The sequence below is a fragment of the Saccostrea cucullata genome, unplaced genomic scaffold (assembly GCF_032062105.1).
Source record: "Saccostrea cucullata isolate Sc308-1 unplaced genomic scaffold, CSIRO_AGI_Scuc_v1 ctg1217, whole genome shotgun sequence".
NCBI lineage: Eukaryota > Metazoa > Mollusca > Bivalvia > Ostreida > Ostreidae > Saccostrea > Saccostrea cuccullata.
In genome coordinates, this window is record NW_026926108.1 from 221,615 (window position 1) to 235,110 (window position 13,496).

Below are 13,496 nucleotides of genomic sequence, written 5' to 3' on the forward strand. Positions count from 1 at the left end.
GTTCACAGTCCAGTTCTATTGATTCTATGGAGGATTATAAGCCCTTTATGTCTCAGGGATTTGTTTCACTCGGTGACTCTAGCGAAATTAAACCTGTCCAGATTTTGAGAGATACTGGTGCTGCACAGACGTTATTGTTAGAGGGCGTGCTTCCTTTGTCTGAGCAGACTTCTACTGGTGGGTCAGTTTTATTACAGGGTGTGGAGCTAGGCGTCATTGATGTTCCCCTGCATAGAATTAGCTTGAAGTCAGATTTAGTTACTGGACCTGTTATAGTAGGTGTTCGACCTACTCTTCCCGTTCCAGGCATTTCTTTGTTGCTAGGCAATGATTCAGCTGGTGGAAAGGTTGTACCTGATCCTATAGTTTGTGAGAAAATCACTTCCAATGTCATGTGCGATGATGAAGATGATGACATTTATCCAGCCTGTGCTGTTACTAGAGCGATGGCCAGAAGACGAGAAATGGAGGCAGACCGTACTCAAGCCTTTGACGAGACGAATTCCTCTATTGATGTTGATTTGAATGACACTTTCTTATCTGACCTTGATGGCACTCAAACAAGCATGGAACCACACAATATCAAGAAGTCGGTGACGAATGAACCTTTATCAAAATTTAGTAGTGATGAAGATGAGTTAAATCTACCAGAAAGCCAAGGCAAGGATATCATAATCCGAGAGCAGTTACTTTCAGCACAACATAAAATCCCAGATATCATTCAACTTAGTAAGAGGGCACTTCCACCAGAAGAGAACACTAAAGTTGGAGAATGTTTCTATATGAAGGATGGCATCCTTATGCGAAAATGGCGACCACCTGACGCTTCCCCAGATGAAGTGTGGCGTGTTGTTCACCAAATAGTGGTACCAGCTGCTTATCGTCAAGATGTAGTGAGTTTAGCTCATGATACACCTATGGCAGGTCATTTAGGTGTCAATAAGACTTATAATAGGATTTTGAGTCATTTTTATTGGCCTAAGCTAAGAAAGGATGTTTCGAAGTTTTACAAGTCATGTCATGTTTGTCAGATGGTAGGTAAACCGAATGAGAAGATACCATCCGCCCCTCTCCAACCAATTCCAGCTTTTGAAGAACCATTTAGTCGAGTGTTGGTGGATTGTGTAGGACCTTTGCCTAGGACTAGATCTGGGAACCAGTATTTACTTACTATTACATGTATGTGCACATCCACTCGATTTCCTGAAGCCATACCTCTTAGGAATATAAAGGCAAAGAGAATAGTTAAGGCCTTAACCAAGTTTTTCAGTTTTGTAGGAGCACCCAGGGCAATTCAGTCGGATCAAGGCTCAAATTTTTTGTCGGGGTTGTTCCAGCAAGTCATGCAAGAGTTGGGTATAAGGCAATATAGATCAACTGCTTATCATCCTGAGTCCCAGGGGGCGCTAGAACGTTTTCACCAGACCTTAAAAACGATGCTGAAGACCTGTTGTTACCAGTATGAAAAAGACTGGGACGAAGGGGTTCATCTTGTGCTATTTGCTGCACGAGAAGCAGTCCAGGAGTCTCTTGGGTTCAGTCCTTTTGAATTGGTGTTTGGTCATACGGTGAGAGGTCCTTTGAAATTGTTGAAGGAAAAGTGGCTGACTGAGACTAGTGATCTTAATCTTTTAGATTATGTGTCTGCTTTCAAAGAAAAACTTTACAATGCTTGTAAATTAGCACAAGAAAATTTGAAGAGTTCTCAGTTGAAAATGAAAATGTGGTATGACAAAGATGCCAGAAATAGGGTATTTAAACCAGGTGATAAGGTTCTTGTATTTTAACCTATTCCTGGTCATCCTTTACAGGCCAAATTTTATGGCCCTTATGAAATTGAAAGCAAGATTAGTGATGTAAACTATGTAGTTAAGACACCAGGTCGACGTAAAGAGAAACGGGTTTGTCACATTAACATGTTGAAAGAGTATTTTGAAAGGTGTGACCGAAATTCTGTAAAACCAGTTTCCACTTTAGCCGATGCTAAGATTGTTCAAAATTGTATTGAAAGTGATACGAGTGTAGAAATGAATGAGAAAGATTGTAATCAGAGTGTCCGTTTGAAAAACTCAGAAGTTTTGGCTAATTTGGATGCTAAACTTGGATATTTGAACATTCACCAAAAAGAACAAGTTAAAAACTTGACGAGTGAGTATCATCAAATCTTTTCGAATGTTCCAAAGAAAACTAATGCAGCTTGTCATGATGTCATAGTGGATGACACTCTGCCTATCAAACAACATCCGTACCGTCTTAATCCAATAAAACTGCAGTACCTAAGAAAGGAAGTGCAGTACATGTTGGACAATGACATTATCGAACCTAGTAAAAGTAACTGGAGCTCACCATGTATTCTTGTACCAAAACAGGACGGTACCTACCGATTATGTACAGACTTTAGAAAGGTGAATTCTGTTACCAAAACTGATTCATATCCAATACCTAGAATCGATGACTGTATTGACAACATTGGAAACGCGAAATTTGTCAGTAAATTTGACCTGTTGAAAGGCTACTGGCAAGTGCCGTTAACAGAAAGAGCAAAAGAAATATCTGCTTTTGCTACACCAGATGGACTTTACCAGTATAAAGTAATGCCTTTTGGCATGAAAAACGCATCGGCTACATTCCAAAGGATGATTCACTCCCTTCTCCAAGACCTCGAGGGATGCGAGGCCTACATTGATGATGTCGTCATATACAGCGACACATGGGACGAACATCTCTGAATCATGCGTGCTTTATTTGACATTTTAGCTAAAGCAAACTTAACTGTGAACCTTGAGAAGAGCGAATTTTGTCATGCTTATGTAGAGTATTTAGGTCATAAAGTAGGTCAAGGTTATGTTACACCCATTATGGCTAAAGTGGAAGCTATTGCAAAGTTCCCGATTCCTACAAACAAGAAAGAGTTAATGAGGTTTTTGGGCATGGCTGGATTTTACAGAAAATTTTGTCCAAATTTTTCCTCAGTAGTTAGTCCACTTACAAATCTTTTACAAAAGAGGGTTAACTTTGAATGGACAAAGGACTGTGAAAAATCCTTTCATAAAATCAAATCTGTCCTTATGAGCAATCCAGTTCTGTCGACTCCAGATTTTTCTAAGCAATTTAAGTTAACTGTTGATGCTAGTGATGTTGGAATCGGGGCAGCTTTGTTTCAAGAACATAGTGATATAATTACACTGGACATTGTGTGCAGCAACGGACACTCTGATGTATGTATTTTTAGATTCTTGCTAAGTTTGTACTTTATGATTTGTATATATTAATGTTAATAAATTATTGTTAAGTTTAAGTTGTTTGATTGATCTTTGCTGGCATTTAGGGTTATTCTGACCCATAACACTTCACATAATATAATGATTACTTCTATCACTCAGTTTTTAAAATGGAATTTAATTACATTCGTCATTTTGTTAAATAATCAGGTTGATTTTTTTCCACACATACATGTATTTTTATAATTTTCTGAAACTTGAAAGAGTAAAGTCCCGGAAAAGGTAGACTGGAAATAGGAGAAATCTTTTACACCCCATATTTTGTAAAGCTGTTTTCTGAGAATATGTCAACCTTTTAAAAACCTTTGTATATTCATAGCTCATCCCGATTTCCTCTTTTTTAAATTATTGACAACCAAATTTATGAAACAAGACTATCAGCAGTCTCGTTTAAAGTCATCATTTCGGAAGCCCTATGGTCAATACCATGACCTTGTCAGCAAATACAGTTTATCATTCATCATCTACCAGTTATCATTTATCAGTCCAATGCTGGTTGACGTTTTTCATACTAATTGTTATTCCATTATTTATACACTGAATTGACGACGGATTTTTCCGTTATTTCTGGATCATGACAAGGAGCACACGGCGGGTGTGACCAGTCGGCAGGGGATGCTCACTCCTCCATAGCACCTGATCCCACCTCTGATGTTTTGGAGGTCCGTGTTTGCTTTGCTCGCTCCTATTTTGTATTGTTTTACGTACTTTGATATTGAGTGCTGTACGTTATCTCCATATCTTTCATTCTAAATGTATATTTATTTTTAAACTTTGTACATATATATGCCTCTCATTTATGTTATTGTGATAGGCTTAAATTATGGTGAAATAAAGTGTGTCGCCCAACCACGTTAACAAATGGCGGGCTTAACTGTAATATATTTAAGGAATCACTGTCTAGTTTTGAGAGTATGCCAGGGCGAAGCCCGTTATGCTAAAATTATCCCATGTTTCCCACTATTGTTGATGTCCCTGGCATACTTTCAAAACTAGACAGTGATTCCTTATATTTTCATTTTTATTTGTTTATGTAATCGTCCAATTTAGTAGATTTGAAATACACAAGGCATTGGCCGACCTGTGACGTCAAATTTTACTATTAAAAAATAGTCCCATACAAACACGAAACAAAACTTTATGATTATTTAATTATACTGCAGTCAAATATCAACATTTATAAAATAAACAAAAAAGAATTTTATATTAGGATCAAAGCAATCTTGCTAAATTTAATTATATATGTGACCTAGATTTAGGTTGTCGGAAGCACGAACACGTGTATAGGCACTTCTCCGCCGCCATATTGAATGCAATGTTGCAGTTGATGAAAGCTAGGGAAGTTGGTCAGCATGGTCAGGAAACAGAACTGTGTGTGTTAAAATAAAAAGAGGACGTTGAATTGCGTAAGAAGTTGGATGATAATGACTGAGGGACGATGTCTGTATCGGATGATCTATGTGACACTGTTGATTTCTCCACGTGGTTCAGATGGGCTGTTTACCATGTTTACGGAAGTGAAGTTCTCGGTATCGCGAGGCCTCGGTGATAATGGACAGCATTGCAATAGTGACTTGCTATTGATCCAAAGATAATTCATTGTTTATTTTGTTTGTAAAAAGATTTATCATATCTAATTACTTAGTAAACAATTAAACAAAACATCTTTTTTTCTTCAATGTATTTATATGCCACTCATGTACGAGGGCTGTTCAATAAATAATGTCCTCGATGCTCGGAAAGTGGGAAGCAAAAGACGCTTTTCAATGATTTAGTCCATGATTTTACTCATTAATCTCTCTAATTAAAACACATATCCGTAACATTTTTTATCCAATTTCTGATTGTTTTTAGAACTCATTTTTGGGTATGACCCTTAGTATACTGGAAAATGGCAGATCCAATGATTTCCTGGACTTGTTTCTTCCTTCTGAAAGGTGTTTCTTTCAAGTTTGGAAATAGAAACAAGTCAAAAGGTCAAAAATCTGGCGAACATTGTTAATGTGAAAAAACATTAACTTTCTGTTTATCCCGAAAACCCCTTTACTCTTCAGGCGTGTGGGTTTGGACGCTGTTATGAAGAAATTTAATGTAGTGGATTCCTGATTCTGGGTCCTTCCTCCAATAAACCTCTCGATTTTTTTGCAAAAAATTGCTCTCTAGACTCCTCCAGAAATTAAACTGTCTCCCCGAATACGAATTTGAACAACAACACCACTGATATTTAAGAAAATTGCATATAAATCTATGTTTGTGCTCTTGCACATCTTTGCTTTTGTCATACTTTCGCTGTTTTTATCAAGTACATGTTATGTTAAATTTTGTTTTGAGGGTTTTCAGCAATAGATTCATGTTTCATTATCTGTTCGAATATAAAACAAACGTGGATAACCACAATTACTGATATTTTGAAATAATTGTTAAGACATTCGTACATGCTGCCGTTTTCACTCATTTTTCAAAATATAGGGTGACCTTTGAGTACCAATCCTTTTTACCGTCAAACGTTTCTTAAAAACAGTGTAAACTGCTCCCGATATGATGCCTATCAAATTTTCTATGTGTCTTAAAGTCAATCATACATCATCAAATATTATTTGTTGAAATTTGGCAAACAGTACATAAGTTGTTATAATTTTTTTTGGCAAGGCCGGTACCCATTTTTGATGCCCCTTATATAATTTTTTATCATTGAAATCCACCTGCTCATTTGTCCATAAAACAGGCATTGGTTGCTGTAAATGTCACATATTTCAGTGAATATTTCTTTGGGATTTTTAACAAGTTTTACAGCAGTTTTCATGAAGATTTTATTTTCACTCTAGTTTACTGACTCTTTACCATTCATTTATAATGCAGTGTCTCGAATAGCCCTTGTTTCCCAGCTTCTCACGATAAAACTATGTGATAAAAAGTGGTCACATAAACTGTTATAAATTCATTAAAGATTCAATAATGAGAAAAAATCAAGTTTAATGTCATATGATATCTGAATTGTATGTCATACAGTTCAGGACATTATTTATTGAACAGCCCTCGTACATGCAAGTTTGACACTTGACCTTTCAGTAGTATTTCAATAGAGAAATTTACATGCCACAGGAATCACGGAGAAATAAACAAGATTCACTTTTGTAGTGTTTATCACAGGGAAAACAATTGGAAATGGAAATATTTACCCAAAAACACAAGTTCACAAAAGAGTTCCAACGTATGAAAACAAATATGCTGTTATTATTAAGTTAGAATCTTTCACCATGTATAGATCTATTTACAATATCATATGCATTGAAATCAGCTATTCAAGACATTTTTATATAAACAAGACGAGTTTTAATCTTTACTTCACTCCAAGGAATCTCATCAAGATAAGTGGTAGAATATAGACATTGAGAAACAATGACGTCATGTAACTAAATGGCGACTGCATACGCGGGTGAACAAATGTGAGCGGGTGAGCAATGACCCACGCATTGTATGGAGTAATGTTTGGACATAAAAACGCATCATGTCTCATTATGCTCTCTCTCATTGAACATACGAAGCTTGATAAGATATATTGAGTTATTTCTTTGAGATTTAGAAGCGAGCACAATGTTTGCAAAGAAAGGTCCATTGCATATGCTATGTCTATCATCGCAAAAAAAGTGAGAGCCCCCCCCCCCCCTGAAAATCCTATGTTTGTTTTTCAAAATAGTGCAAAAGATTAAAAAATTTTGCATTACTAATTACGTGATGGAATATGTACTAGCCTTATAAGACCACGTGTTATAAAAATATTTGGTTGCCCTCTCTCCCGAGCTACTGCCCGGAAATGGCCCGACTCATTTTTTTTTTTACATCCCATTAGACGATATTTTTTACTTTTTCTTCCGTCAACAATTATGTTTAAATTTTAAGGAATTTCTTTCTCATCTACAAATACGGACCTAATAATTTTTCCCTGAGTTGGGAGGACCACCAAACGCCATTTTAAAGATGGTATAAAATATTTAATTATGTTGATTTTTTTCTTTACTTTGTAAAATTTTAATTTTGACAATATGGGCAAATAGAATTTTCGTTACAAGTACAGGTCTGCATGACGTCATTTTCAGATTGTGTCATCACAAACAAGGAGCAAAACTTCAGCATATGCTATTTATAGAACTTGTGTTTGGCTATGATTCTAATCTGAATTGTGGTTTTGTAGATATAGAGATAGTTCGCGAACTTCTTGATCACCCCTCGTACTAGTAGGTATTAAAACAAAGTCATTCATATCGATTATATGTGTCTAATTTCTTTGTGTTTCATAGGTGATAATTAAAATTTTGATAGATAATATATGTTATCTGTGGCAAACTTACAAACTCTTCATTTTTAACTTTGATGGTGCTCATTTTTAATTCCTTACCTGGAATCAAAGAGTTTAAGATTTTTTTTTATCAATACGTACACTATTTAACAACTGTTCGATAATATTACTAAATAAATTACTTCAAGCCGCAATATAACACCTTTCCTCTTTTAAAAGTGTTCATATTATTTGAAATATTTTGCAACTGTAATTTTCTTCTACATTTAAAGATTGTTATGTCCCTCCATATTAAGAAGAGGTCTGGAAAACAAAATTCTGTGCTAAAAATAGACCACGTGCTGCTATCCATGAACTACTTTCATGGTTCTTTACACTCTTTTTGAAGACAACGGTACCTTGTTTTGAACTTGAAATTATCATTTAAAAGTGCAAAATTTAGACATTTTCTCAACAAATGGTTGTAGAGAGAACATTATTGCACAGTTTGCATATTTTTTTGGATTTTTTAAGGCTCTGCTGAATTCTGTAGCTGCGCAGTTCTAAAGAGCATATCAAAAGCATTTTTCTGCAAAAGCATAGATTATATATACACAACATGCATTCAGTTATGCATAGTTATTGTATCTTTATCATAAGGACTTAAAATTTGATCAAAATATAATGTATTTTAGCCATTTGAAGAAATGTTTACATTTTGTTCTCACTGCACTAAAGGTGGCCGGACATCCCCCTTAATGTTCCTAAAAAAATTTGTAAGCATAAAATTTAATAGGACATGTATTAATTTTATCGCATCTGTCTTCGAACTTTTCGAACTACACGTACCCTCGTATTATATACTTCATAAAAAATGTATTACCACTATATTTTTGTCAGTTAACTCCAGTACTGTTTATAATTCATAAGACTAAATAATATACACGTATTTCCAAGAGCACTTACCAATACCAAAACAAAACTTACATCTTCATGAAACAATAATTACATTGTAACATCAAGCCTGAATGCTAAACATAAATGTTATCTATGAAGTATGAGTTCTGGTTTTAATTTCTTTTGTCTCCTTTTTGCCTATTACCTATATTATCTGACAGCTGTTTTTTTTTGGGGGGGGGGTGTTTTTTTTTTTTGTTCTGATTTGTGGTTTTTTTTTTGGAGAGAGAGAGAGAGAGAATTAATACATAATAACAAAATGACTTCTATCTGGGATGTCTTGCGTTTTTGAATGGTGCAACTTCTTAACATTATTTTGGCATGAACATTTTTTGGAATAAAACGGCGGAAAATTTATTTATAGCATGGTAAGTTATTTATAATGAAGTTCGTATTTCTCTGACTTTACTCCTACTGTTTTGAGTTCTTTCAATCACGGAAGTCCTTAAACTCTTAAAATTTTTATCATGAAGTCTTACGCAGACTTTAGCAAAACAAAATATTTCTGTTATTCAAAGTATATATATTTAGACATTGAATATCTGCATGAAATGTGTCATTTCTGGTGACATGACAGGTTCTTCACAACCATTTGTACGCCTCATAGGCCATCTTTTCTGCTGACGATATATTGCCTAAAAATAAATCTAACTATGATAGATTTATATTTAAAAAAATGAAAAACTGGCAGTACGAATAGAATTCAGCGGTAACTAGTAAGATCTTGAGAGAATAGTGTCTGAAATCTGGGCATCACTTCCTAAACACTATATAAAAAGCCTATATCAAAGTATTCCAAAGAGTTTAAGAGCCGTAATCAAAGCAAAAGGATGCATAATGAAATACTAGTAGTTTAAGGTAAATGTGTTTTATTGTTTGCGTGCTATTCAAGTTTTGCATTGCAACAGGATAGTCCAACATTTAACTACGGCGGCTATTTTGGGAAATAAATTATGGCCACCTACTGTACTTCACATGAAATAATGATTCTATTACTCTGTTTCTAGAATGGAATAACAAGCGTCAAGTTGTTTTACAGTCGGGTGGGATTTATTCCACACACATACATGTGTAACTTTAATTTTCTGAAACTGGAAAGAGTAAAGTCCCGGAAAAGGTAGACTGGAAATAGCTTTCCAACCCTAACTAGTGTGTTTCCATCTACTTCATGCCCAGTACCACAGCAGGTCTGAATCCAAACATGCTGCCCCTTCTGTACGTGAACAATCACCAAGGCAGATCCAGAATTATAATTTGATACTATCGATGTGGTAGTTGTAGACATAAATTTACCTCCTACCAAAATGTTAGTATGTGCAAAATCTGCTTTATTAATCATAGTCCAGTGGAAGAGGTATACACCTGACACCGGGGCGATAAATATTCCGTCCTCTGGATGGTAGTGATTTCCAAGGTTCAGTATCGTCTGCTCAAACTTGATGATGTGTCTCCGGTTCAGTCCATCCTGAGTTTGGTTCTTGTAGGCTGAAAAGGAAACGTGTTTCTGCCAGTGGACACTGTATAATAATAAAGGGGACAACTCAAGGGCCATGAGTTTACGGGGATCGAATTACAAATCTTTCGTTAATTGAAACATTTTTTTTTAATTCTGAAAGTCACACAGACTTATCTGCATGGTTCCTACAATAAAGTATACCAGTCCTTAGTAAATATACTTGGGCAACAAAAATAAGCTTAAGATCTTTACCTAGCATTTAAAGGGTGATTTCGAAAGTTTTTTCTTAATTGCTTATGTTTTTTTACATCTAGTATTTTTTATTACCAAAAGAATGGAAATGGAAAAGAGACAGCTTCGCTGTTATCATTTTTTTTTCTTTTTTCTTTCCCTAAAACTTTGAGATATTTCATTTCCCATAAAAGTTTTATGAAACTTGTGGTATTGATTCCAAAATATATTTAAAATACAAAAAATACGACTTATCAGAAATAATTATATTTATATCATTATGTGAAGATTTGAAAAAAAAAAGAAATATAGGCACCGAAATAATTAAAATTTCAACGGAACACATACAAGAAAATTTTACCTATAGGTATTTTTCTTAGTAGTGTGCCTTTCCCTCAATTCAAACTTAAAGCCGGTCAATTAATTAAATTACTCAGATCTTAGTGTAACTTTGTGCAAATTCAGTATAACAAAATATAAGTAAAATTGTATGTCTCAGAAAAGAAGTACAAAGATATTTCATTAAAATCTTACCACTAATTTTAAGAACATCCGATGATGAATTCCCGGTGACCAGTTGTCCAATCAACTGTTCAAGATGTCCTAGTCTGTTTTTAATGTCGGCTATGTCATCATTCTGTTTTTTCTTATCAGTTGTCGAAAGTCCGCTTACACAAATTATAACAAACAAGAAAACTACGATTGCTGTTTTGGGGTTCATATTGAACAAATGATTCTGAAGAATGATATGCTTTTCTTTTTATACCATACGAAGGTCCTCCTTAGTAATTAAAAGGTCGAAGATTCCAAACCCGTAGTAGGGGTGGTTGGGAACAGAGACACCATTTATTCTATTTTGCAGCCTTTAAGTTAAGGTACTGTATGATCAAATTTGACCTCCTTCCAACTTTTGTTTGGAGCGCAAATGTTTTGTTAAGAAGTCAGGTTAGTCCAACTTTAAAATAATGTTTGCCCTATCCCGACTCAGGGTGAAAAGGGTCGGTAGGTAGGTGAGAAATTTTTTTCTTCAGAAAATGTTTATGTATAGCTATTTTTTCTTTCAATCTGCTGTCCACATTACTTACTGGAAATGAAAACGTTTTGAGTCGGGCCATTTTTAGCCAATCGATCGAGAGGGGGCAGCTAAACAATTTTTTTAAAAGATGGTCTTATATATAGAATATTATGATTTATAACTATAGAAACAGTCGTGTTGGTTTTAACGAACAAAAAAATCTTTTTTTGTATGAACAATACTTGTATTACTTTAAACTTTCTATTCTGAAAACTGTAGTAGATAACATCCAGACCATATTTATGAACTTAAAACATTAGTATTATCCCCATAAATGATCAAAATTAAATCCTAACTACGAATAATATGACGACTTTTATATACTGGACCTGATGTACCACTGATGTTGGTGTGAGTTAAATACATAAACTTGAACTAGCTTTTCAATAAGCACAACTGATGCAAAATTAAACCACCTTCCATTACATTCAACCATAAAAAACATAGCAGTAATTTGTTACAATTTATGTTTTATTTAACCATTAAAACAAAATTCATTTACTTAATGAGGCTTGCTATTCAAGTTAAATATCATAACTTTAGGGAAAACATACATATGAAACACAGGATGTTTTGAAAAGATGCCATGGCCAAGGTTTATAAGACATCAAGATTTTGAAAACTTCTATAATATATTAATATAAATAACACAACAAATTCTGTTCAGCTTACCTGAGCTGAAAGCTTAAGTGAGCTTTTCTGACCATCTGTTGGCCTTTGCAAAGGGAGATAATACAGAAAGAAAAAAATAGAGTAGGGTTATAAAAAAAAATCGTCTTCTTTAGAATCATTTAATTGGACAGAAAAGTTTAAACATGTGTGGAATCATCATAAGGTGGTGTAAATTTTAAATTGTTCAAATCATTGTCTCCGGGGGTAGGGTAGGGCCACAACACGGAATCCAAGTTTTACATTAGTTTAGAATATATTTTATTCATTGAATTGGATTGAACAGCAGGCATAAATGCCTATGATCGTTCTCTCCATTGGTCAAGGTACAAATAAAAGTGCCTGTAAACATGGAAAAAATGTTTGAAAAGTAGATTATCAATTTGTACATATTTACAATGAATTTTTACATTGAAATATACACGAAAAATTTTCCCAGGAACCACGGGGCCAGAGAAAGCAAAACTTATGTGGATTGATTTATTTATTGATTATATTTAGCATCCTTTATGAGAATTTTTCACTCCTATAGAGAGTCGCCGTAAGCCGGTGAAGGGCTTCAAATTTAAACCTACACTCGACACTCAGGGCCATTGAGTAGTGAGGGTTCTCTATCGTGCCAACCCCTACCGTGCCAGGGGACCGACGTTCCGAAAGACCAGTGACTTTCACTCTAATGCCAAGCGCTTGTCGAAGAAACAGTCACTACCTGTGTTTACGTCTTAGGTTTGACGCGGCGCCGCGAACGAGAATCGAACCCGGGCCTCCAGATAAAACTTCTGTAGAGGCAACAATAACAAATCTTTTACAATGAAATATATAGAAAATTTCTTATAAACTTCTTCTTAAGAACCACTGGATTAAAATTGCATAATTTTTTATCAAAGCATCCAGGGGTAGTTGAAGATTCTTAATTATTTAGATCATGACACCCGGGGTATGGTGGGGTCACAATAAGTATGACAAGGGAGGGATATAGTGAAGCTGGACCGAAGTTACTCAGGTGATCTTTTTGGCCCTTGTGCCTCTATTTTAGGAACAGCACTGGTATTTCTGAAAACTGTAGGAAGTGACATCCCGACCATATTAATGAACGTACCGGTATATATTTTGTATGAAAAGAACTAAAAAGCCAGAAAAGTGTAAATTTCAAGTACCATGCAAATTTCTGATACATGTAGGAATATTTACATTTCCAATGTCTCTGTCCGAGATAAAATTACAAATTGTAAATGTACTTTATTTCCCCATCAATGTATTGGCGCGGTTCCAAAAAAACACGTGCAGGGCCGGACAAACAGCTAGACAGAAGCAGGGCTTGGAGCACATGGATTGGCGGAATCAAAGCATGTAAATATAAGGAATAACTGTCAGATTTTTCAATTTCATGACGACGATCAATCGATTGGCTTGCGTGATTTATGCATAAACGCCTTTATGCAAATTATCACGCAAGCCAATCGATTGATCACATCATGAAATCGAAAAATAAGACAGTTATTCCTTAATTAATCTGCAACGTAAAACACTCTGGATGAATTTAAGCGGACA

The 13,496-nt window shown here is 35.0% G+C and overlaps 1 long non-coding RNA gene across 1 annotated transcript; it reads right to left on the reverse strand.

Annotated features, from left to right (window-relative positions):
* Window positions 1-9,366: 9,366 nt before the first annotated feature.
* Window positions 9,367-10,970, reverse strand: LOC134270794 (uncharacterized). The gene is made up of 2 exons (XR_009992894.1): window positions 10,736-10,970; window positions 9,367-10,031 (listed from the first exon to the last, which is right to left on the reverse strand). It is a non-coding gene; the product is annotated as an uncharacterized LOC134270794 (long non-coding RNA).
* Between the last annotated feature and the right edge of the window lie 2,526 nt (window positions 10,971-13,496).